We start from the raw sequence: 24,221 nt of genomic DNA, 5'->3' as shown, positions 1-24,221 counted from the left end.
AGCTGGGGGTATTTTTTCAGTGTGGCAAACTTCCCTGTAGACATCCACAAGGGACACCCGAAGAGGGGTGTAATTGTGATATTTTTTTATTTTCTCCCCATGTCGATCTTCCCTCTTTTTGGATTCCTTGTCTTTATCCCGGGAGGGGTAGGTGAATTTGGATTTTGATGTCTCTCCTAGTCGGAAGTTTTCCTCCATGTTGATGTACTTTTCTGCTCGTTCTCGCACTTCGTTCAGAGATTCAGGGTGTTTTTTCGATATAGATTGGCTAAAAGGTCCTTCTCGCAAGCCATTGATGAAGGCCATAATGGCGGCCTCCGTTAGTAAACTTTGTATGTCCAGGCATGCCTTGTTAAATCTTTTCATGTAGTTGCGTAGACCTTCCCGATCTCCTTGTTTGATTCCTAATAAACTTGGGACGTGTCTGGTTTTATCTTTCTGGATAGAGAATCTGGCTAGAAATTTTTTGGCCAAGTCGTCAAAGTTTGAGATGGACCTAGGGGGTAGATTGTCAAACCACCTAATTACCGTTTTGGTCAAGGTAGTTGGGAAGGCTTTGCAGCGGACTGCGTTTGAGGCGTCGGTGAGGTACATTCGACTTCTGAAATTGCTTAGGTGATGGCTGGGATCTGCTGTGCTGTCGTATAAAGGTATATCCGGGAGTTTAAAGTCCTTAGGGATTTTGGTCTTCATGATCTCCCTAGTGAATGGATCTTGATCCTTACGAGAGCTGTCCTCTTGGGTGGATCGAGTAGCTTTGGTTTTTAGATCGGCTTCGAGTTTTAGAAATTTATCTTCTAGATTCCGGCACCGCCTTATCTCCCTTTGTAGATCTTTCTCAGCTTCTCGCTGATGTTGTGCTTCTTTTTCAAGTTTTTTTAAATGATCATGAAGCGTCTCTAGAGCTCCCGAGTTTGGTGAGTTTTTGTCCCCGTTAGATTCCGGGGTATCTTTTGGTGTAGTGTCCGTGTTTTTGTGTGGCGTTCGATCTTCTAGATCTAAATCAAGGTCGTTGTCATGGTCGTCTGCCATGGTGATGGGATGACTACCAGGTTCCTCGACAACGGTGCCAATGTTCCGAGGGTTACCTGAAACTGTAGGTCGATCTCGGACGAGATCTTCTGTGCTGGTCAGTGCTGACGTGTCTGGCTGGTGAGTAGCGGCCGAAGCTGTCATATCCGACTTATTGGACTGGCTATGTTGCCGATCCTTTGTCACCGGAGAGTGGGGAGTACCTGCAAGGGACTCTGATGCTTAAGTTAGCAAGGGTATTAAATACGTTTTTTAGTAGAATCAGAGTATGAGTTATACCTGGGTGCTCCAGTGTATTTATAATGTTGTGGAGTGACCTTTTTAGATAAGATAAGTTAGTTATCTTTATCTTATCTTATCTTTGGGTGAGGTCATCTTATGTTCAAGGGAACCGCCCTTATCTCTATAGGCTTGGCTGCCTTTGGATTTGGGTCGTGTTCCTCTATTCGGTCCCTTTATTGGGCTTTCCTGGCAATTTGGCCAAGCTCTTTGAGAAGAGGTCGGATAGTCTGACCTGAAGAGGTCGGTCGCTTTGTCACTAAACATCCCGGGTCGGATAGCTCGACCCAGGGTATGAATAATACCCAAAGAGTACAGCAGGTAGCAAACAAAAAAATTAATTACTGATGCAAAGTACTACTTATGGGATGAACCATATCTCTTTAAGAGATGTGCGAACGGAATAATCCGTAGATGTGTGCCTAGAGAAGAAGCACAGAAGATCCTATGGCATTGCCATGGATCACAATATGGAGGACATTTCTGAGGTGAGCGAAAAGCCACCAAGGTTCTCCAATATGGCTTCTACTGGCCTACTCTCTATAGAGACTCCCGAGAGTTCGTACGTAACTATGACAGTTGCTAGAGAGCTGGTAATCTGCCTCATGGTTACGCCATGCCTCAGCAAGGGATCTTAGAGATTGAGTTGTTTGATGTATGGGGTATTGACTTCATGGGGCCTTTCCCACCATCATACTCAAACACCTATATTCTGGTGGCAGTTGACTATGTATCCAAATGGGTACAGGCCATTACAACACCCACTAATGATACTAAGACAGTTTTGAAGTTCCTTCAAAAACATATCTTCAGCAGGTTTGGTGTCCCTAGAGCACTTATCAGTGATAGGGGCACTCACTTCTGCAATAAACAGCTTTACTCTGCTATGGTTAGATATGGAATTAGCCACAAAGTAGCAACTCCATATCATCCACAGACAAATGGGCAGGCTGAAGTCTCTAATAGAGAACTAAAAAGAATCCTGGAATGGACTGTAATTACCCGTAGAAGGGATTGGGTAAGAAGCTTGGATGAGGCTCTGTGGGCATACAGAACAGCATTCAAGACTCTCATAGGGACCTCTCCATACCAGCTTGTGTATGGTAAGGCCTGTCATTTGCCCGTGGAACTGGAACACAAGGCCTACTGGGCAACCAGATTCCTAAATCTTGATGCCAAGTTAGCTGAAGAGAAAAGATTGCTCCAGCTGAATGAGCTAGAGGAATTCAGACTCAATGCTTTCGAAAATGCTAAGATTTACAAAGAGAAAGCAAAAAGGTGGCATGATAAGAAATTGTCACCCAGAGTCTTTGAACCAGGACAAAAGGTTCTACTGTTCAACTCTAGGCTCAGATTATTCCCCGGGAAACTGAAATCCCGGTGGAAAGGAGCATATGTAATTACAACTGTATCACCATATGGCTCTGTGGAGCTTTAAGACATTGATTCTAATAAGAAGTTCATTGTTAATGGACAGAGAATCAAGTATTATCTTGAAGGCAATGTTGAGCAAGAATGCTCAAAGCTGAGGCTAGATTAAAAGCTCAGCAAGGTCCAGCTAAAGACAATAAAGAAGCGCTTGCTGGGAGGCAACCCAGCCATTAGCAAAGCTTATTTGTTATTTAAATAATAATTTTTACGAGTTTAATATAAATAGTCTTCAAGGTAAAGTATCAATTGCATAAGTTCACAGAGCTACAGAAGGATTCAGAGCACAAAACAGGGAAAAGGAGCTCACTGGCAAGAAAACGCCAGTAAGAGGTATATTTGGGCATTAAACGCCCAAAAGAAGCTTCAACTAGGCGTTTAATGCCAGTAAAGATACCTCTTTGGGCGTTTAACGCCAAACTTGCAGCATCCTGGGCGTTCAGAAAAACGCCCATTGATAGAAGATTTCTGGCATTTAACGCCAGCCAGAAGCTACAGCTGGGCGTTAAACGACCAAAAGAAGCTACAGATGGGCGTTAAACGCCCAAAACAAGCAGCAGTTGGGCATTTAACGCCAGGATTGTGGAGGAGAGGAAGTTTTGTTTTCCAACTCAATTTTTTTTCAAATTTTCATGATTTCATCCAGAATTTCTTGCATAAACATATTACAAAGTATCATCTTTCAATTTCAATTTCAAAAAAAAAAAAAAACAAAAAACAAAAAATTTTAAATTTTTTTCTAATCCTAAAAATCGTTTTCAAATCTTCTTCAATTTCTTTTCAAATCTTTTTCAAAACTCATCTATCTTTTTAATTTCTTCTCATATCTTTTTTTTACTTATCCTATTATCTTTTCAAATTCAGATTTATGTTTTTCAAATCCATCATATCTTTTTAATTTTAAAATTTCATATTCTTCATATCATATTTATCTTTTACAAATCATATCCTCTATCATATCTTTTTCAAAATTTTCAAACCCACCCCCTCCCGTATAAATTCACACTCGGCCTCCCTCTCTCCTCCACCATTCGAATTGTCCCTCCTTCTATTAATCTCCTCTCCTTTCTTTTACTTGAGGACAAGCAAACCTCTAAGTTTGGTGTGCTTTTCGTGATCCCTGAGCTAAGACTCACGAAGATCATGGCTCCTAAAGGAAAACAAACCACTTCAAGAGGCAAGAAAGAGAATATTCCAAAACCACTTTGGAATCAGGAGAGGTTCTTAACCAAAGAACATGCAGACCATTACTACAAAATAATGGGTCTAAGATCAGTGATCCCAGAAGTTAAATTCGATCTAAAAGAAGACGAATATCCGGAGATCCAAGAGCAGATTCGAAAAAGCGGTTGGGAAATTCTGGCTAATCCTGAGACAAAGGTGGGTAGAAACATGGTTCAGGAATTCTACGCAAATCTGTGGCAAATAGATAAGCAGAGATTAACTGGAGCCGCCTTCTATACCTTTCGAACCTTGGTCAGAGGGAAGATTATGTACTTCCACCAGGACAAAATAAGAGAGGTCTTCAAGCTGCCTCAACTACAAGATGATCCAGAATCCTTTAATAGGAGAATGGTGAGATTTGATAAGCGCTTAGACCAAGTTCTAGAGGACATATGCATCCCTGGAACCAAGTGGATAACCAATACAAAGGGTGTCTCAAATCAACTCAAGAGAGGAGATCTCAAACCAATTGCTAGGGGCTGGCTGTACTTCATTAGGCGTTCTATACTGCCCACCAGCAACCGCTCTGAAGTCACTGTCAAAAGAGCAGTGATGATCCACTACATTATGCTGGGAAACGAAGTGGAGATTCATCATCTGATTTCTTGTGAGCTCTACACAATTGCAAACAAGAACTCCACTGACACCAAATTGGCTTACCCAAACCTAATCTCTCTGCTATGTAAAGATTTTGGGGTGAAGATGGGAGTGGATGAGTATATCTCAACCGAGCAACCAATCACCAAAAAGTTAATGGAAGGACAAAAAGTGCAGGATAACTCCATCAAAAGGAGGGCACAAGAGTTCCTCCCAGAAATCCCTCAGATTGACTACTGGACCCGCCTAGAAGCATCTGTTACCAAGTTGCAAGAAGCTATGGATCAACTGAAAGAAGAACAGCAAGTTTAAAATAGCATGCTCTGCAAATTACTGAAGGAACAAGAGGAGCAAAGGCGTGAGCTACCGGAGCTGAAGTGCCATAAGCTGTCTCTTGAAGGGCCAAGCATCCCACAGATTGAGGGAGCATCCATCTCCCAAGATAAAGGTTGTTGAGTCCTAATCTTAGTCTTAACTCTGTGATAACTTTTACTATTAGAAATCTACCTTAGAAGTTATATGAGTAGTATTAATTAGTATCGTTATTTTTATTTTTATGCTCCAAATAAGTTATAATTTATCTTTCTTATCATCATTAAACATGAATAAAATAGCAAATTTTTAGAATAAGCAAGCAATTTTATTTTCAAGTTCTTAATAAGAAAAATTCAAATTATTTATATATGGTGGCAATACTTTTTGTTTTCTGAATGAATGCTTGAACAATGCATATGTCTTTTGAATTTGTTGTTTATGACTGTTAAAATTGTTGGCTCTTGAAGAATGATGAAAAAGAGAAATATTATTGATAATCTGAAAAATCATGAAATTGATTCTTGAAGCAAGAAAAAGTAGTGAAGAACAAAGCTTGCGAAAAAAAATGGCAAAAATAAAAGAAAAAGAAAAAGCAAGCAGAAAAAGTCAGTAACCCTTTAAACCAAAAGGCAAGGGTAAAAAGGATCTAAGACTTTGAGCATTAATGGATAGGAGGGCCTAAAGGAATAAAACCTTGGCCTAAGCAGCCAAACCAAGCTGTCCCTAACCATGTGCTTGTGGCGTGAAGGTGTCAAGTGAAAAGCTTGAGATTGAGCGGTTAAAGTCATGATCCAAAGCAAAAAGAGTGTGCTTAAGAACTCTGGACACCTCTAACTGGGGATTTTAGCAAAGCTAAGTCACAATCTGAAAAGGTTCACCCAGTTATGTGTCTGTGGCATTTATGTATCCGGTGGTAATACTGGAAAACAAAGTGCTTAGGGCCACGGCTAAGACTCATAAAATAGCTGTGTTCAAGAATCAACATACTAAACTAGGAGAATCAATAACACTATCTGAATTATGAGTTCCAATAGATGCCAATCATTCTGAACTTCAAAGGATAAATGGAGGTGCCAAAACTGTTTGGAAGCAAAAAGCTGCTAGCCCCGCTCATCTAATGAGAATTTGAGCTTCAAATGAAACTCTGAGATGTTATTGCCTCTTAATTTTCTTTCTATCCTGTTTTATTTATCTAGTTTCTTGAGGACAAGCAATAGTTTAGGTTTGGTGTTGTGATGAGCGGATATTTTATACGCTTTTTGGGGGTATTTTCATATAGTTTTAGTAGGATCTAGCTACTTTTTAGTATATTTTTATTAGTTTTTATGCAAAAATTATATTTCTGGACTTTACTATGAGTTTGTGTATTTTTCTGTGATTTCAGGTATTTTCTGGCTGAAATTGAGGGACCTAAGCAAAAATCTGATTCAGAGGCTAAAAAAGGACTACATATGCTGTTGGATTCTGACCTCTCTGCACTCAAAATGGATTTTCTGGAGTTATAGAAGCCCAATTGGCGCGCTCTCAATTGCGTTGGAAAGTAGACATTCAGGGCTTTCCAGCAATATATAATAGTTCATACTTTGCCCAAGTTTTGATGATGCAAATTGGCGTTTAACGCCAAGTCTTTACCCTATTCTGGCGTTAAACGCCAGAAACAGGTTGTAAACCAGAGTTAAACGCCAGAAAGAGGCTACAACCTGGCGTTTGACTCCAAATAAAGTCTCTACACATGAAAGTTTCAATGCTCAGCCCAAGCACACACCAAGTGGGCCCCGGAAGTGGATTTCTGCACTATCTATCTTAGTTTACTCAATTCCTGTAAACCTAGGTCACTAGCTTAGTATAAAAACTACTTTTAGAGATTTATTTTGTATCTCATGATATTTTTTCACGTTTTATCTTGTATCTCTATAGCATGAGTCTCTAAACTCCATTATTGGGGGTGAGGAGCTCTGCTGTGTCTCAATGAATTAATGCAATTACTTTTATTTTCTATTCAACACGCTTGTTTCTGTTCTAAGATATTCACTCGTACTTAACCCTGAAGAATGTGATGATCCGTGACACTCATCATCATTCTCAACCTTTGAACGCGTGCCAGACAAGCACTTATGTTCTATCTATAATAGCTTGAGTGTATATCTCTTGGGTTCCTGGTTCAGAAGTTTGATTGCCTCTCCTGACAACAGAGCGTTCAATTCCATAAATCCAGAGTCTTCGTGGTAAAAGCTAGAATCAATTAGCAGCATTCCTGAGATCCGAAACGTCTAAACCTTGTCTGTGGTATTCTGAGTAGGACCTGGGAAGGGATGACTGTGACGAGCTTCAAACTCACAAGTATTGGGCGTAATGACAGACGCAAAAGGATCAATGGATCCTATTCCAACACAAGTGAGAACCGATATATGATTAGCCATTTACATGGACCTTTTTCACTGAGAGGACGGATGGTAGCCATTGACAACGGTGATCCACCAACATACAGCTTGCCATGGAAGAAACCTACGTGCGTAAAGAAGAAGACAGTAGGAAAGCTAAAATTCAGAAGACAGAGCATCTCCAAAACCTCAATCTGTTCTCCATTACTGCATAAAAAGTATTGCTTATTTTATGTTAATTACTCTTCATAAATCCAACAATTTTTATTATTAATTTCCTGACTAAGAATTACAAAATAACCATAGCTTGCTTCAAGCCAACAATCTCCGTGGGATCGACCCTTACTCACGTAAGGTATTACTTGGACGACCCAATGCACTTGCTGGTTAGTGGTACGGGTTGTGAAAAGTGTGATTTATAATTCGTGCACCACTTATCAACTGATGGGGGAAGCTCAACTCTGGTGGCAGGGAGAGTGTCAATTGCTATGACTTCTGAATGCGGAGATTCCTTAGGACGTATTTTAGGCGGCTTTCTATAGGAAGTATTTTCCAGAATCCCTGAGAGAGGCTAGGGAGTTTGAGCTTATGCAGCTGGAGCAAGGCGCATTGTCCATGACCGATTACACTAGTCAGTTCGAGAAGCTCTGTAGGTTCTCTAGGGTATGTCAAGGTATCCTGGAATCTTATTAGAGCTGGAAGTGTATAAAGTACCAAGGAGGATTAAGGGACAACATCATGACGGCTGTGGCTCCTTTGGAGATTTAGGTGTTTTTTGCGTTGGTGAACTAGGCCCGAGTGGTTGAAAAGTGTGCTAAGAAAGTGGCACTGGCAAGAGATACCCAAGGAGAAAACAACAACAGAGGCCAAGAGAAGTACTTTCAGCTGAGGAGTCAAAGTTTCAAGAGGGATGGACGTATGCCTCAACGCCCTCAAGGTCAAGGGGGCTTTAGGATGAATAATTATTATCAGTACCAACATGCCAAAGGAAGAGGTAAACAGAGTAAGACTTCGCCGGATTTAATTTGTAGCCGTTGCATGCATTTTCATCCTTATGATTCGTGCAAGCTGGGTATAGGTGGATGCTTTACATGTGGATTGACTGGACACATGGCAAAGGATTTCCCTCGTGGGAGGAATCCAAATGTGGGTTAGAATCAATAACAAGGTCGGGTGTTTGCTGTGAACGCCAGTGATGCTACTAAAGCTGATCCTTTGATGAGAGATAACTATTTATTTGGTGAGTGGTGCACGAAATCGTGATTGTTCATTCCCCAGCAACGGCGCCAAAAACTTGATACGCACGTTCATAATCTCAATTCTTTTTCACAACTCTGCACAACTAACCAGCAAGTGCACTGGGTCGTCCAAGTAATAAACCTTACGTGAGTAAAGGTCGATCCCACGGAGATTGTCGGCTGAAGCAAGCTATGGTCATCTTGTAAATCTCAGTCAGGCAGATTCAAATGGTTATGGAATTTTGATAATTAAAATATAAAATAAGATAGAGATACTTACGTAATTCATTGGTGAGAATTTCAGATAAGCGTATGGGGATGCTTTGCTCCTTCTGAATATCTGCTTTTCTACTGCCTTCATTCAATCATTCATACTCCTTTCCATGGCAAGCTGTATGTTGGGCATCACCGTTGTCAATGGCTACTTCCCGTCCTCTCAGTGAAAATAGTCCAAATGCGCTGTCACCGCACGGCTAATCATCTGTCGGAATACCACAGACAAGGTTTAGACTTTTTGGATCTCAGGAATGGCCGCCAATAATTCTAGCTTATACCATGAAGACTCTGATCTTTTGGAATGGAGGCTAAGAGATACACGCTCGATCTAAGGTAGAACGGAAGTGGTTGTCAGGCACGCGTTCATAGGTTGAGAATAGTGATGAGTGTCACGGATCATCATATTCATCATGTTGAAGTGCAAGCGAATATCTTAGAATAGGAATAAGCTTGAATTGAATAGAAAAACAATAGTACTTTGCATTAATTCATGAGGAGCAGCAGAGCTCCACACCTTAATCAATGAGGTGTAGAAACTCCACTGTTTAAAATTACATAAGTGAAAGTGGTCCAGGCATGGCCGAATGGCCAGCCTCCCTAAATGTGATCAATGATCAAAAGTGATACAAGGATAGTCTCAAAAATGATCAAAAGATTCTCTTAAATAAATCACTAAAAGTAGTTTTTATACTAAACTAGTAGCTAGGGTTACAGAAAATAAGTAAATGATGCAGAAATCCACTTCCGGGCCCACTTTGTGTGTGCTTGGGCTGAGCATTGAGCTTTCATGTGTAGAGACTCTTTTTGGAGTTAAACGCCAGGTTGTAGCCTGTTTCTGGTGTTTAACTCTGATTTGCAACCTGTTTCTGGCATTTAACTTCAGAATAGGGCAGGAAGTTGGCATTTGAACGACAGTTTGAGTCATCAAAACTCGGGTAAAGTATGGACTATTATATATTGCTGGAAAGCCATGGATTTCTACGTTCCAACGCAATTAAGAGTGCACCAATTAAGTTTTTGTAGCTCCAAAAAATCCATTTCGAGTGCAGGGAGGTCAGAATCCAACAGTATCTGCAGTCCTTCTTCAGTGTCTGAATCAGATTTTTGCTCAAGTCCCTCAATTTCAGCCAAAAATTACCTGAAATCATAGAAAAACACACAAACTCATAGTAAAGTCCAGAAATGTGATTTTTATTTAAAAACTAATAAAAATATACTAAAAAAATAATCAAATCATACTAAAAACTACTTAAAAACAATGCCAAAAAGCGTATAAATTATCCGCTCATCACAACACCAAACTTAAATTGTTGCTTGTCCCCAAGCAACTGAAAATCAAATAGGATAAAAAGAAGAGAATATACTATAAATTCCAAAATATCAACGAAACTTAGCTCCAATTAGATGAGCGGGACTAGTAGTTTTTTGCCTCTGAACAGTTTCGGCATCTCACTTTATCCTTTGAAGTTCAGAATAATTGGCATCTATAGGAACTCAGAATTTAGATAGTGTTATTGATTTTCCTAGTTTAGTATGTTGATTCTTGAACACAGCTACTTTATGAGTCTTGGCCGTGGCCCTAAGCACTTTGTTTTCCAGTATTACCACTAGATACATAAATGCCACAGACACATAACTGGGTGAACCTTTTCAGATTGTGACTTAGCTTTGCTAAAGTCCCCAATTAGAGGTGTCCAGGGTTCTTAAGCACATTCTTTTTGCTTTGGATCACAACTTTAACCGCTCAGTCTCAAGCTTTTCACTTGACACTTTCACGCCACAAGCACATGGTTAGAGACAGCTTGGTTTAGCCGCTTAGGCCAGGATTTTATTCCTTTAGGCCCTCCTATCCATTAATTCTCAAAGCCTTGGATCCTTTTTGCCCTTGCCTTTTGGTTTAAAGGGTTACTGGCTTTTTGCTCTTGCCTTTTGGTTTAAAGAGCTCTTGGCTTTTTCTGCTTGCTTTTTCTTTTTTCTTTCTCTCTTTTTTTTCGCCATTTTTTTCGCAAGCCTTGTTTTTCACTGCTTTTTCTTGCTTCAAGAATCAATTTTATGATTTTTCAGATTATCAAATAACATTTCTCCTTTTTCATCATTCTTTCAAGAGCCAACAATTTTAACATTCATAAACAACAAATTCAAAAATATGCACTGTTCAAGCATTCATTCAGAAAACAAAAAGTATTGTCACCACATCAAAATAATTAAACTAATTTCAAGGATGAATTCGAAATCATGTACTTCTTGTTCTTTTGTTTTTAGAACATTTTTCATTTAAGAGAGGTGATGGATTCATAGGACATTCATAGCTTTAAGACATAGACACTTAAACACTAATGATCTTGTAATAAAGGCACAAACATAAATAAAATATAATGCTCAAAAACTAAAAAACAGAAAAATTAAATAGACAAGGAGATTAAGGAATGGGTCCACCTTAGTAAGGGTGGCGTCTTCTTCCTCTTGAATAACTAATGGTGTTCTTGAGCTCCTCTATGTCCCTTCCTTGCCTTTGTTGCTCCTCCCTCATGGCTCTTTGATCTTCTCTAATCTCATGGAGAATGATGGAGTGCTCTTGGTGCTCCACCCTTAGTTATCCCATGTTGGAACTTAATTCTCCTAGGGAGGTGTTAATTTTCTCCCAATAGTTTTGTGGAGGAAAGTGCATCCCTTGAGGCATCTCAGGGATTTCATGATGAGGAATTTCCTCATGCTCTTGTTGAGGTCCATGAGTGGGCTCTTTTGTTTGCTCCCTCCTTTTTTTAGTGATGGGCTTGTCCTCTTTAATGAGGATGTCTCCCTTTATGACAATCCCAGCCGAATTGTAGAGGTGGCAAATGAGGTGAGGCAAGGCTAACCTTGCCAAAGTGGAGGACTTGTCAGCCACCTTGTAGAGTTCTTGAGGTATAATCTCATGAACTTCTACTTCTTCCCCAATCATGATACTATGGATCATGATGGCCTGGTCTATAGTAACTTCAGATCGGTTGCTAGTGGAAATGATTGAGCCTTGGATGAACTCCAACCATCCCCTAGCCACTGGCTTGAGGTCATGCCTTCTTAGTTGAACCGGCTTGCCTCTTGAGTCAATTTTCCATTGAGCTCCTTCCTCACATATGTCTATGAGGACTTGGTCCAACCTTTGATCAAAGTTGACCCTTCTAGTGTAGGCGCATGCGTTTTCTTGCATCATTGGCAAGTTGAACGCCAACCTTACATTTTTCGGACTGAAATCTAAGTATTTTCCCCGAACCATTGTAAGCCAATTCTTTGGATTCGGGTTCATACTTTGATCATGGTTCTTAGTGATCCATGTGTTTGCATAGAACTCTTGAACCATTAAGATCCCGACTTGTTGAATAGGATTGGAGAGAACTTCCCATCCTTTTCTTCTAATTTCATGTTGGATCTCCGGATACTCACTCCTTTTGAGCTTGAAAGGGACCTCAGGGATCACCTTCTTCTTGGCCACAACTTCATAGAAGTGGTCTTGATGGACCTTTGAGATGAATCTCTCCATATTCCATGACTCAGAGGTGAAAGCAATAGCCTTCCCTTTCCTCTTTCTTGAGGTTTCTCTGGCCTTAGGTGCAATTAATGGTTATGGAAAAACAAAAAGCAATGCTTTTACCACACCAAACTTAAAAGGTTTGCTCGTCCTCGAGCAAAAGAAGAAGGAAAATAGTAGAAGAAGAAGAAAATAGAGGAGATGGAGGGGAAGTGTGTATTCGGCCAAGGAAGAAAGAAGTGTTTGTAATGTGTGAAAATGAGGTAGAGTTGAGGGGTTTATATAGGGGTGGGGGAAGGGTTAGGTTTCATGTATTAGGGTTGGGTTTGGGAGGGAAAGGATTTTGAATTTGGAGGTAGGTGAGGTTTTTAGGGAAGAGTGGATGGATGTGAGTGGTGAGGGGTAGTTGGGGAAGAGTTATGGATGTGATTGGTGAAGGGTATTTGTGGAAGAGTGTTTTGAAAGGGTGTGAAGAGGAGAGAAGAAGAGGTGGGGTACGTGGGGATCCTGTGGGGTTCACAGATCCTGAGGGGTCAAGGAATTAGCATCCCTGCTCCATTTAGGCGTGCAAAATGCCCTTAGAGTGTACTTCTGGCGTTAAACGCCAGGTTGCTGCTTGTTTCTGGCATTTAACGCCAGCTTTTCTCCCATTTTTGGCATTAAACGCCAAGTAGATGCTCTGTTCTGGCGTTAAACGTCTGGTACCTGTTTCTGGCATTAAACGCCCAGAATGGTGCCAAACTAGGCGTTTAACGCCCATTCTGCTACTCTTACTGGCGTTTAAACGCCAGTAAGCTCTTCCTCCAGGGTGAGCTATTTTTCATGCTGTTTTTTATTCTATTTTTGATTTTTTAGTTGTTTTTGTGACTTCACATGATCGTCAACCTAAAGAAAACATAAAATAGCAATGGAAAATAAATAGATATAATTAAATAACATTGGGTTGCCTCCCAATATATGCTTCTTTAATGTCAATAGCTTGACAGTGAGCTCTCATGGAGCCTCACAGATAATCAGAGCAAGGTTGGGGCCTCTCAACACCAAACTTAGAGTTTGTTTGTGGCCTCTCAATACCAAACTTAGAGTTTGAATGTGGGGGTTTTGTTTGACTCTGTATTGAGAGAAGCTTTTCATGCTTCCTCTCCATGGTTACAGAAGAAGAACCTTGAGTCTTAAATACAAGGTAGTCCTCATTCAACTGAAGGACCAACTCTCCTCTGTCAATATCAATCACAGCTTTTACTGTGGCTAGGAAGGGTCTGCCAAGGATGATGGATTCATCCTCATCCTTCCCAGTGTCTAGGATTATGAAATCAGCAGGGATGTAAAGGTCTTCAACCTTCACTAGCACGTCCTCTACTAATTCATAAGCCTTTTTCATTGATTTGTCTGCCATCTCTAATGAGATTCTTGCAGCTTGCACCTCAAAGATTCTCAGTTTCTCCATTACAGAGAGTGGCATGAGGTTTATCCCTGACCCCAGGTCACACAGAGCTTTTTCAAAGGTCATGGTGCCTATGGTACAAGGTATGAAGAATTTTTCGGGATCCGGTTTCTTCTGAGGTAATGTCTGCCTCATTAATGCACTCAGTTCATTGGTAAACAAGAGGGGTTCATCCTCCCAAGTCTTAGTACCAAATAACTTGGCATTCAGCTTCATGATTGCTCCTAGATATTTAGTAACATGCTCTTCAATGGTATCTTCATCCTCTTCAGAGGAAGAATATTCATCAGAGCTCATGAATGGCAGAAAGAAGTTCAATGGAATCTCTATGGTCTCTGTATGAGCCTTAGATTCCTTTGGTTCTTCAAAGGGAAACTCCTTTTTGTCCAGAGGATGTTCCATGAGGCTTTTCTCACTAGGACTCGTCTCCTCCTCACTCTCTCCATGTTCGGCCATGTTGGTCATTGTTATGGCCTTGCACTCTCTCTTGGGGTTTTCTTCTGTATTGCTTGGGAGAGTACTGAGAGGAGTTTCAGTAATCTTCTTACTCAGCTGACCCACCTGTGCCTCCAAATTTCTGATGGAGGACCTTGTTTCATTCATGAAACTTAGTGTGGTCTTGGATAGATCAGAGACTATGGTTGCCAGGCCAGAATGGCTCTATTCAGAATTCTCCATCTGTTGCTGAGAAGATGATGGAAAATGCTTGCTATTGCTAAACCTATTTCTTCCACCATTATTATTATTAAAGCCTTGATTAGGCTTCTGTTGGTCCTTCCATGAGAAATTTGGATAATTTCTCCATGAAGGATTATAGGTGTTTCCATAGGGTTCTCCAATGTAATTCACCTCTGCCATTGCAGGGTTCTCAGGATCATAAGCTTCTTCTTCATAAGATGCTTCTTTAGTACTGTTGGATGCAGATTGCAATCCATTCAGACTTTGAAAAATCACAGGATTCCTCTCAGAGGTGTACATGAACTGGTTATTTGCAATAATTTCAATGAGTTCCTGAGCTTCTGCAGGGGTTTTCAGATGAAGAGATCCTCCTGCAGAATAGTCCAATGACATTTTTGACAACTCAGACAGACCATCATAGAATATACATATGATGCTCCATTCTGGAAGCATGTCAGTAGGACACCTTTTGATCAATTACTTATATCTTTTCCAAGCTTCATAGAGGGACTCACCTTCCTTCTGTATGAAGGTTTGGATTTCTACTCTAAGCTTGCTTATCTTTTGAGGTAGAAAGAATTTGGCCAGGAAAGCACTGACCAGCTTTTTCCAAGAGTTCAGGCTTTCCTTAGGTTGTGAATCCAACCATGTTCTAGCTCTGTCTCTTACAGCAAAAGGGAAAAGCATAAGCCTGTAGACCTCGAGATCAACTCCATTGGTCTTGACAGTGTCACAGATTTGCAAGAATTTAGCTAAGAACTGATGAGGATCTTCCAATGGAAGTCCATGAAACTTGCAATTCTGTTGCATTAGAGAAACTAATTGAGTCTTAAGCTCAAAGTTGTTTGCTCCAATGGCAGGAATTGAGATGCTTTTTCCACAGAAGTCAGAAGAGGGTGCAATGAAGTCACCAAGCATCTTCCTTACATTGTTGGCATTGATATTGGGTTCCGCCATGTCTCTTTCTTTTTCAAAAATTTCTGTCAGGTCCTCTCCAGAGGGTTGTGCCTTAGCTTCCCTTATTTTCCTCTTAAGAGTCCTTTCAGGTTCAAGATCAACTTCAATAAGAATGTCTTTGTCCCTGTTCCTGCTCATATGAAAAAGAAGAGAACAGAAAAGAAGAGGAATCCTCTATGTCATAGTATAGAGATTTCTTTATGTGAGTAGAAGAAGAGAAGAATAGAAGAATGAGAAGAGAAAAATTCGAATTTAAATTAAAATAAAAGGAAAAATATTTTTGTTTTTATTTTAAATATTAGCTAGAATTCGAAATTTAAAAGAAGAGATAAAATAAAATTTGAAAACTGAATGAAGTAATTAAATAAAAAGAGATTTTTGAAAATATTGTTAGTGATTTTCGAAAATTGGAGAGAAAAAAGTAGTTAGATGATTTTGAAAAAGATAAGAAATTTAAAAATCAAACAAAAAGTTAAGTGGTTAATTGAAAAAGATTTGAAAATCAATTTTGAAAAGATAAGAAGTTAGAAAAGATTTTGAAATTAAGTTTTGAAAAATATATGATTGAAATTTATTTTGAAAAAGATTTGAAAAAGAAATTTAAAAAGATTTGATTCTGAAATTAAAGTTGATTACTTGACTAACAAGAAACTAAAAGATATGATTTTAAAATTTCAAAAGATTGAACCTTTCTTAATAGGCAAGTAACAACTTGAAAATTTTTGAATCAAAATATTAAATGCTAGCATTATTTTCGAAAATTATGAAATAAAAATAAGAAAAAGATTTTGAAATCAATTTAAAAAAAATTTGAAAAATATGTAAAAATAAATGAAAAAGATTTGATTTTTGAAAAAGATTTTAAAAGGTAGAATTTTGAAATTGAAATTTATGAGTAAAACAAGGAAAGATATATTTTTTATTTTTGGATTTTTAGTAAAGAGAGAGAAAAACATAAAAATGATGCAAAACATAAAAATTCAAGATCAACACACATGATGCATGCAAGAACACTTTGAATGTCAAGATGAACACCAAGAACACTTTGAATGGCAAGATGAACACCAAGAACTTATTTTTGAAAATTTTTTAAGAAAAGACACACATGCAAGACACCAAACTTAGAAATTTTCAATGTTTAGACACTAACAAATTGAAAATGCATATGAAAAACAAGAAAAGACACAAAACAAGAAAATACAAAGATCAAACAAAGAAGATCATCAAGAACAACTTGAAGATAATGAAGAACATCATGCATGAGTTTTCGAAAATTTTAGTGAAAAAATAAAATATGCAATTGACACCAAACTTACAATTTGACACAAGATTCAAACAAGAAACATAAATTATTTTTGGTTTTATGATTTTATTAAATTTTTTTGTATTTTTCAAAAATTATTTGGAAAAAGAAAAATAAGGATTTCAAAATTTTTAATGAGAATTCCATGAATCATGCAATGTCAGCCTAAAACTCTGGTCCAGGAATTAGACATGGCTTACTAGCCAGCCAAACGTTCAGTGAAAGCTCCGGTCCAAAACACTAGACATGGCCAATGGCCAGCCAAGCTTTAGCAGATCATTACATACAATAGCTGATTTACTGAGAAAGACAAAGAAGCTCTTCTAAGGATAGTTGAAACCTCGGTCCAAAAGATTAGACATGGCTTAACAGCCAGCCAGGATTCAACATATCTCATGAAACTCTAGAATTCATTCTTAAAAATTCTGAAGAACATAGAATAATTTATTTATTAATTTTTGAAAATTTTTTGAAAATAAAAGGAATAAAAACAAAAAGCTTAAAATTAAAATAAAATTACCTAATCTGAGCAACAAGATGAACCGTCAGTTGTCCAAACTCGAACAATCCCCGACAACGGCGCCAAAAACTTCGTGCACAAAATCGTGATTGTTCGTTCCCCAGCAACGGGGCCAAAAACTTGGTATGCACTTTCATAATCTCAATTCTTTTTCACAACTCCGCACAACTAACCAGCAAGGGCACTGGGTCGTCCAAGTAATAAACCTTACGTGAGTAAGGGTCGATCCCACAGAGATTTTCGGCTGAAGCAAGCTATGGTCATCTTGTAAATCTCAGTCAGGAAAATTCAAATGGTTATGGAATTTTGATAATTAAAATATAAATAAAATATAAAATAAGATAGAGATACTTATGTAATTCATTGGTGAGAATTTCAGATAAGCGTATGGGGATGCTTTGCTCCTTCTGAATCTCTGCTTTCCTACTACCTTCATTCAATCATTCATACTCCTTTCCATGGCAAGCTGTATGTTGGGCATCACCGTTGTCAATGGCTACTTCCCGTCCTCTCAGTGAAAATGGTCTAAATGCGCTGTCACCGTATGGCTAATCATCTGTCGATTCTCGATCATGTTGGAATAGGATCCATTGATCCTTTTGCGTCTGTTACTACGCCCAACACTCGCGAGTTTGAAGCTCGTCACAGTCATCCCTTCCCAGATCCTACTCGAAATACCACAGACAAGGTTTAGACTTTTCGGATCTCATGAATGGCCGCCAATAATTATAGCTTATACCACGAAGACTCCGATCTTTCGGAATGGAGGCTAAGAGATACACGCTCGATCTAAGGTAGAATGAAAGTGGTTATCAGGCACGCGTTCATAGGTTGAGAATAGTGATGAGTGTCACGGATCATTGTATTCATCATGTTGAAGTGCAAGCGAATATCTTAGAATAGGAATAAGCTTGAATTGAATAGAAAAACAATAGTACTTTGCATTAATTCATGAGGAGCAGCAGAGTTCCACACCTTAATCAATGAGGTGTAGAAACTCCACCGTTTAAAATTACATAAGTGAAAGTGGTCCAGGCATGGCCGAATGGCCAGCCTCCCTAAATGTGATCAATGATCAAAAGTGATACAAAGATAGTCTCAAAAATGATCAAAAGATTCTCTTAAATAAATCACTAAAAGTAGTTTTTATACTAAACTAGTAGCTAGGGTTACAGAAAATAAGTAAATGATGCAGAAATCCACTTCCGGGCCCACTTTGTGTGTGCTTGGGCTGAGCATTGAGCTTTCATGTGTACAGACTCTTTTTGGAGTTAAACGCCAGGTTGTAGTCTGTTTCTGGTGTTTAACTCTGATTTGCAACATGTTTCTGGCGTTTAACTTCAGAATAGGGCAGGAAGTTGGCGTTTGAACGACAGTTTGAGTCATCAAAACTCGGGTAAAGTATGGACTATTATATATTGCTGGAAAGCCATGGATTTCTACGTTCCAACGCAATTGAGAGTGCACCAATTAAGTTTTTGTAGCTCCAAAAAATCCATTTCGAGTGCAGGGAGGTCAGAATCCAACAACATCTGCAGTCCTTCTTCAGTGTCTGAATCAGATTTTTGCTCAAGTCCCTCAATTTCAGCCAGAAATTACCTGAAATCATAGAAAAACACACAAACTCATAGTAAAGTCCAGAAATGTGATTTTTATTTAAAAACTAATAAAAATATACTAAAAAATAATCAAATCATACTAAAAACTACTTAAAAACAATGCCAAAAAGCGTATAAATTATCCACTCATCACAACACCAAACTTAAATTGTTGCTTGTCCCCAAGCAACTGAAAATCAAATAGGATAAAAAGAAGAGAATATACTATAAATTCCAAAATATCAACGAAACTTAGCTCCAATTAGATGAGCGGGACTAGTAGCTTTTTGCCTCTGAACAGTTTCGGCATCTCACTTTATCCTTTGAAGTTCAGAATAATTGGCATCTATAGGAACTCAGAATTTAGATAGTGTTATTGATTTTCCTAGTTTAGTATGTTGATTCTTGAACACAGCTACTTTATGAGTCTTGGCCGTGGCCCTAAGCACTTTGTTTTCCAGTATTACCACTAGATACATAAATGCCACAGACACATAACTGGGTGAACCTTTTCAGATTGTGACTTAGCTTTGCTAGAGTCCCCAATTAGAGGTGTCCAGGGTTCTTAAGCACACTCTTTTTGCTTTGGATCACAACTTTAACCGCTCAGTCTCAAGCTTTTCACTTGACACTTTCACGCCACAAGCACATGGTTAGAGACAGCTTGGTTTAGCCGCTTAGGCTAGGATTTTATTCCTTTAGGCCCTCCTATCCATTAATTCTCAAAGCCTTGGATCCTTTTTGCCCTTGCCTTTTGGTTTAAAGGGTTACTGGCTTTTTGCTCTTGCCTTTTGGTTTAAAGAGCTCTTGGCTTTTTCTGCTTGCTTTTTCTTTTTTCTTTCTCTCTTTTTTTTCGCCATTTTTTTTCGCAAGCCTTGTTTTTCACTGCTTTTTCTTGCTTCAAGAATCAATTTTATGATTTTTCAGATTATCAAATAACATTTCTCCTTTTTCATCATTCTTTCAAGAGCCAACAATTTTAACATTCATAAACAACAAATTCAAAAATATGCACTGTTCAAGCATTCATTCAGAAAACAAAAAGTATTGTCACCACATCAAAATAATTAAACTAATTTCAAGGATGAATTCGAAATCATGTACTTCTTGTTCTTTTGTTTTTAGAACATTTTTCATTTAAGAGAGGTGATGGATTCATAGGACATTCATAGCTTTAAGACATAAACACTTAAACACTAATGATCTTGTAATAAAGGCACAAACATAAATAAAATATAATGCTCAAAAACTGAAAAACAGAAAAATTAAATAGACAAGCAGATTAAGGAATGGGTCCACCTTAGTAAGGGTGGCGTCTTCTTCCTCTTGAATAACTAATGGTGTTCTTGAGCTCCTCTATGTCCCTTCCTTGCCTTTGTTGCTCCTCCCTCATGGATCTTTGATCTTCTCTAATCTCATGGAGAATGATGGAGTGCTCTTGGTGCTCCACCCTTAGTTGTCCCATGTTGGAACTTAATTCTCCTAGGGATGTGTTAATTTTCTCCCAATAGTTTTGTGGAGGAAAGTGCATCCCTTGAGGCATCTCAGGGATTTCATGATGAGGAATTTCCTCATGCTCTTGTTGAGGTCCATGAGTGGGCTCTTTTGTTTGCTCCCTCCTTTTTTTAGTGATGGGCTTGTCCTCTTTAATGAGGATGTCTCCCTTTATGACAATCCCAGCCGAATTGTAGAGGTGGCAAATGAGGTGAGGCAAGGCTAACCTTGCCAAAGTGGAGGACTTGTCAGCCACCTTGTAGAGTTCTTGAGGTATAATCTCATGAACTTCCACTTCTTCCCCAATCATGATACTATGGATCATGATGGCCTGGTCTATAGTAACTTCAGATCGGTTGCTAGTGGAAATGATTGAGCCTTGGATGAACTCCAACCATCCCCTAGCCACTGGCTTGAGGTCATGCCTTCTTAGTTGAACCGGCTTGCCTCTTGAGTCAATTTTCCATTGAGCTCCTTCCTCACATATGTCTATGAGGACTTCGTCCAACCTTTGATCAAAGTTGACCCTTCTAGTGTAGGCGCATGCGTTTTCTTGCATCATTGGCAAGTTGAACGCCAACCTTACATTTTCCGGACTGAAATCTAAGTATTTTCCCCGAACCATTGTAAGCCAATTCTTTGGATTCGGGTTCATACTTTGATCATGGTTCTTAGTGATCCATGTGTTTGCATAGAACTCTTGAACCATTAAGATCCCGACTTGTTGAATAGGATTGGAGAGAACTTCCCATCCTTTTCTTCTAATTTCATGTCGGATCTCTGGATACTCACTCCTTTTGAGCTTGAAAGGGACCTCAGGGATCACCTTCTTCTTGGCCACAACTTCATAGAAGTGGTCTTGATGGACCTTTGAGATGAATCTCTCCATATTCCATGACTCAGAGGTGAAAGCAATAGCCTTCCCTTTCCTCTTTCTTGAGGTTTCTCTGGCCTTAGGTGCCATTAATGGTTATGGAAAAACAAAAAGAAATGCTTTTACCACACCAAACTTAAAAGGTTTACTCGTCCTCGAGCAAAAGAAGAAGGAAAATAGTAGAAGAAGAAGAAAATAGAGGAGATGGAGGGGAAGTGTGTATTCGGCCAAGGAAGAAAGAAGTGTTTGTAATGTGTGAAAATGAGGTAGAGTTGAGGGGTTTATATAGGGGTGGGGGAAGGGTTAGGTTTCATGTATTAGGGTTGGGTTTGGGAGGGAAAGGATTTTGAATTTGGAGGTAGGTGAGGTTTCTGGGGAAGAGTGGATGGATGTGAGTGGTGAGGGGTATTTGGGGAAGAGTTATGGATGTGATTGGTGAAGGGTATTTGTGGAAGAGTGTTATGAAAGGGTGTGAAGAGGAGAGAAGAAGAGGTGGGGTACGTGGGGATCCTGTGGGGTTCACAGATCCTGAGGGGTCAAGGAATTAGCATCCCTGCTCCATTTAGCCGTGCAAAATGCCCTTAGAGTGTACTTCTGGCGTTAAACGCCAGGTTGCTGCTTGTTTCTGGCGTTTAACGCCAGCTTTTCTCCCATTTTTGGCATTAAACGCCAAGTAGATGCTCTGTTCTGGCGTTAAACGCCAGTCTGGTACCTGTTTCTGGCATTAAACGCCCAGAATGGTTCCAGACTAGGCGTTTAACGCCCATTCTGCTACTCTTACTGGCGTTTAAACGCCAGTAAGCTCTTCCTCCAGGGTGAGCTATTTTTCATGCTGTTTTTTATTCTATTTTTGATTTTTTAGTTGTTTTTGTGAATTCACATGATCGTCAACCTAAAGAAAACATAAAATAGCAATGGAAAATAAATAGATATAATTAAATAACATTGGGTTGCCTCCCAATATATGCTTCTTTAATGTCAATAGCTTGACAGTGAGCTCTCATGGAGCCTCACAGATAATCAGAGCAAGGTTGGGGCCTCTCAACACCAAACTTAGAGTTTATTTGTGGCCTCTCAACACCAAACTTAGAGTTTGAATGTGGGGGTTTTGTTTGACTCTGTATTGAGAGAAGGTTTTCATGCTTCCTCTCCATGGTTACAGAAGAAGAACCTTGAGTCTTAAATACAAGGTAGTCCTCATTCAACTGAAGGACCAACTCTCCTCTGTCAATATCAATCACAGCTTTTACTGTGGCTAGGAAGGGTCTGCCAAGGATGATGGATTCATCCTCATCCTTCCCAGTGTCTAGGATTATGAAATCAGCAGGGATGTAAAGGTCTTCAACCTTCACTAGCACGTCCTCTACTAATCCATAAGCCTTTTTCATTGATTTGTTTGCCATCTCTAATGAGATTCTTGCAGCTTGCACCTTAAAGATTCTCAGTTTCTCCATTACAGAGAGTGGCATGAGGTTTATCCCTGACCCCAGGTCACACAGAGCTTTTTCAAAGGTCATGGTGAATATGGTACAAGGTATGAAGAATTTTCCGGGATCCGGTTTCTTCTGAGGTAATGTCTGCCTCATTAATGCACTCAGTTCATTGGTAAACAAGAGGGGTTCATCCTCCCAAGTCTTAGTACCAAATAACTTGGCATTCAGCTTCATGATTGCTCCTAGATATTTAGTAACATGCTCTTCAATGGTATCTTCATCCTCTTCAGAGGAAGAATATTCATCAGAGCTCATGAATGGCAGAAAGAAGTTCAACAGAATCTCTATAGTCTCTGTATGAGCCTTAGATTCCTTTGGTTCCTCAAAGGGAAACTCCTTTCTGTCCAGAGGATGTTCCATGAGGCTTTTCTCACTAGGACTCGTCTCCTCCTCACTCTCTCCATGTTCGGCCATGTTGGTCATTGTTATGGCCTTTCACTCTCTCTTGGGGTTTTCTTCTGTATTGCTTGGGAGAGTACTGAGAGGAGTTTCAGTAATCTTCTTACTCAGCTGAACCACCTGTGCCTCCAAATTTCTGATGGAGGACCTTGTTTCATTCATGAAACTTAGTGTGGTCTTGGATAGATCAGAGACTATGGTTGCCAGGCCAGAATGGCTCTATTCAGAATTCTCCATCTGTTGCTGAGAAGATGATGGAAAATGCTTGCTATTGCTAAACCTATTTCTTCCACCATTATTATTATTAAAGCCTTGATTAGGCTTCTGTTGGTCCTTCCATGAGAAATTTGGATAATTTCTCCATGAAGGATTATAGGTGTTTCCATAGGGTTCTCCCATGTAATTCACCTCTGCCATTGCAGGGTTCTCAGCATCATAAGCTTCTTCTTCATAAGATGCTTCTTTAGTACTGTTGGATGCAGATTGCAATCCATTCAGACTCTGAAAAATCATATTGACTTTCTGAGTCAATATTTTGTTCTGAGCCAATATAGCATTCAGAGTATCAATTTCAAGAACTCCCTTCTTCTGAGGTGTCCCATTGTTCACAGGATTCCTCTCAGAGGTGTACATGAACTGGTTATTTGCAACCATTTCAATGAGTTCCTGAGCTTCTGCAGGGGTTTTCAGATGAAGAGATCCTCCTGCAGAATGGTCCAATGACATTTTTGACAACTCAGACAGACCATCATAGAATATACATATGATGCTCCATTCTGGAAGCATGTCAGTAGGACACCTTTTGATCAATTACTTATATCTTTCCCAAGCTTCATAGAGGGACTCACCTTCCTTCTGTATGAAGGTTTGGATTTCTACTCTAAGCTTGCTTATCTTTTGAGGTGGAAAGAATTTGGCCAGGAAAGCACTGACTAGCTTTTTCCAAGAGTTCAGGCTTTCCTTAGGTTGTGAATCCAACCATGTTCTAGCTCTGTCTCTTACAGCAAAAGGGAAAAGCATAAGCCTGTAGACCTCGAGATCAACTCCATTGGTCTTGACAGTGTCACATATTTACAAGAATTTAGCTAAGAACTGATGAGGATCTTCCAATGGAAGTCCATGAAACTTGTAATTCTGTTGCATTAGAGAAACTAATTGAGGCTTAAGCTCAAAGTTGTTTGCT

General features: G+C 39.4%; 2 non-coding genes across 2 annotated transcripts; both read left to right on the top strand.

Annotated features, from left to right (window-relative positions):
- The first annotated feature begins 14,847 nt into the window (after positions 1 to 14,847).
- LOC112787548 (small nucleolar RNA R71) lies at positions 14,848 to 14,955 on the top strand. The gene has a single exon (XR_003194955.1). It is a non-coding gene; the product is annotated as a small nucleolar RNA R71 (small nucleolar RNA).
- Positions 14,956 to 23,818: 8,863 nt separating this feature from the next.
- On the top strand, positions 23,819 to 23,926 carry LOC112788726 (small nucleolar RNA R71). Its single transcript, XR_003196077.1, has one exon. It is a non-coding gene; the product is annotated as a small nucleolar RNA R71 (small nucleolar RNA).
- The last annotated feature ends 295 nt before the right edge of the window (positions 23,927 to 24,221 follow it).

The sequence above is a fragment of the Arachis hypogaea genome, chromosome 20 (genome assembly GCF_003086295.3).
Source record: "Arachis hypogaea cultivar Tifrunner chromosome 20, arahy.Tifrunner.gnm2.J5K5, whole genome shotgun sequence".
Lineage (NCBI taxonomy): Eukaryota > Viridiplantae > Streptophyta > Magnoliopsida > Fabales > Fabaceae > Arachis > Arachis hypogaea.
This window is presented reverse-complemented; position numbering and strand designations above follow the sequence as displayed.